Genomic DNA, 2,623 nt, shown 5'->3' with positions numbered 1-2,623 from the left:
CTCAGCATCTTAGGCCGCTGGAACGTGGGTGACGTGTGGATCATCTTTTTTTTTTTTTTGGCTGTGGACGCCCTTCAGGACTGCCTTCTTGGCCTTCAGTGCCTTTGCTTTGGCTTCAGTTTTGGGAGGGGCAGGGGCTTCCTTCTTTGCTTTCGGTGCCATCTTCGTAGAAAGCGAGTATCTTTATTTTTAATAGCCAGAAACTCCCCATGTCTTCTTCAGCAGGTCAGTGATTCTTCATATGTGGAAACCACTCAGCAGTAAAAAGGGAGTGAACTGTTGTTATTCGCGACAGCCTTGAACCTCCATAGAATTATGCTTAGTAAAAAACTGCTTTCAAAAGAAAACACACACACACACACACACGGAAATGAGAATAATAAACAGATTAATAGTTGACCAGGATTTATGGGAGAAGTAGAAATGGGAGATAATTGGGAATAACCATGAAAGGACAGCTTCAAGAACCCTTGTGATGATGAAAATGTTCTGTATCTTCAACATGTCAGTACTGTTACCCAGTCATTGTCACCAAGGTGTATCTTTGTTATCTAGTACTGCTGTAACAGAAATCCTTTAATTGAATCTTTATTATTATTTTTTGTATGTACCGTTGAATTGGATACGATTGTTACAGGAGGAGATTCCCCCTCCTCTAGCTGATGGATTCAAACTTTGCACATTTGGGATTGCAGTGCAGCTTCTTACCACTAGGCCACCAAAGCTCCCTTAAGGGGAATGTTTTAACGAATTTATTTTCTCATGGTTTTGGAGGCTGGAAGTTCAAATTTAAGCCACTAGCTTCAGGGAAAGACTTTGTGTTGCTGCTGCTTCTTTTGTGTGTGTGTGTGTATGTTGCTTCTGAAGGTAACAGCTTTTTGCTTTCAACAGCTATGGACCCATTATTCTTTGGAGATTGCCCTAAACCTTGACATTAGTTTTCTGGGTCAAGGGGATTTTCAGAGAAAGGATATTGAGTCCAAAAGCCTTCTTAGTTGTATCTCTTCTTTCTTGGTGTTAGTTAGGTCCCTCCCTTTCTGATCACTTGTACATCTTTTAAGATAAAAGGTGAGGGAGGCTATCCAGAGTAACACCCATTATCAAGATTATGAGCTGAATAAAGATGTTATTAAGAGGAGCCAATTCCTGGAAGAGGACTTCATACTTAGAAAAGTTAGAGAGGTTGACTCTAGAGAGGAATTGAAACTGATTTTTTTATTATTTTATTTTATTATTTTTGTGTGCATGTACCGTCAAATCAGATCTGACTGGTACAGGAGGAGATTGTCCCTCCTTCCCCGGCAGAGCATCTGGTGGATTTGAACCATGTGCCTCTGGGATTATAGTTGCAGCTCCTTGCCACTAGGCCACCAGAGCTCCCCTTGAAACTGATTTTAACAATGATTGTGAGGTTGGGATGAATTTGTTTCGTTTTACATAGGATCACTTTTCATGAGAACTGATAGCCTGGTACCCAACAATCATTTCCTACTTAATCCTTTGAATAATTACATCATGGGGATGATGACATCATTACATAACTGCCAGAGACACTGAGAATTGTCTGGTTGAGTTGACATTTATTTGGGAGACAGGTAAATTATAACAAGAGAAGAAAGGCCTAGTGATCTAATTCCAAAAAATCACCTTTCCAAAAATTACCAGTCAAAACTTCCTACAGTAGTAACCTGTAGTTTCACCACTGGGTAAAGTTACTGTTGGTTGGATCCCACTCTGGCAGCCATTGGGATAAACAGGATGATAGTGGAATGTGGGATCACTGTCGTATTTCTTAAAACTATGTGAATGTACAGTTCTTTAAAAATTAAGTATTTTAAAAAGCTTAGGCTTTGAAGATAGGTTGCTTGGGTTTGTAGTCTTGATTTAAAATATTGATAGTAAGATACTAGAATGTTGATGTAGAGATTATTGGGGAGTTGAGAAATACTAATACTCTGGGCATAGACAGTAAGGTTTTTGGAGATACTGTTTGTGGGAAAGGGTTAACTTTTAGTTGAAAAAAATAAATGAATCACAATTTTTATTTTCACTTCTTTGACGTTCTCTTTACTTTTGTCAGACTGTCTCATTACTGTTAAATTTTGTGTTACTACTTCCTCATTATCACAAATAATCTTCCCTCCCCCCAGGCTGCCAGTGAACATTGGTTTATATATATATCTTTTATATAAGAATGGCCCACTTACTTTTGTATTGTGATAGATTCATGTTACATCTTTCAGATCATCCGTGCTATAAATAAGTTTTGTGTACTTAAAATTTTTCTTTGTGGTAGAAATAAACTATATTTTAATATATCAAAACACATTTCTCTTTTAAAATTAATAGACATTTACAGAGGTTTTAGTTTTCCATTCATTCATTGCCACACTTTTCTCCCTGCCCACCACTCCCCACCAGTTTGCTCCCCTCTCCGAAAAGAAAAAGGAAAAAAAAATTCTTTCATTAGTATACAATTCCCTCATCCCTTACCCCCAACCCCGAGTATACTTCTCTATGCAACCTAAATTCTGGTTTCCTGTGCTAACCATAATACTCAATCATATATCACCTCTAATCTGTTCTTTCCCTCATCTGTTTCAATATAATACACATAATTTAT

General features: G+C 37.8%; 2 protein-coding genes across 2 annotated transcripts in view; one reads left to right on the top strand and one right to left on the bottom strand.

Annotated features, from left to right (window-relative positions):
* LOC102848959 (14-3-3 protein epsilon-like) overlaps positions 1-2,623 on the top strand; it is a 59,523-nt gene that overhangs the window by 31,827 nt on the left and 25,073 nt on the right. The gene's annotated exons all lie outside the window — the stretch shown is intronic.
* LOC102866760 (heterogeneous nuclear ribonucleoprotein F-like) overlaps positions 1-2,623 on the bottom strand; it is an 11,011-nt gene that overhangs the window by 6,744 nt on the left and 1,644 nt on the right. The window lies entirely within an intron of this gene.

The sequence above is a fragment of the Elephantulus edwardii genome, unplaced genomic scaffold, assembly GCF_000299155.1.
Source record: "Elephantulus edwardii isolate Elephantulus edwardi_28Jun2011 unplaced genomic scaffold, EleEdw1.0 scaffold00094, whole genome shotgun sequence".
Taxonomy (NCBI): domain Eukaryota; kingdom Metazoa; phylum Chordata; class Mammalia; order Macroscelidea; family Macroscelididae; genus Elephantulus; species Elephantulus edwardii.
The sequence above is the reverse complement of the archived record's forward strand: the minus strand, read 5'-3'. Positions and strand labels throughout refer to the sequence as shown.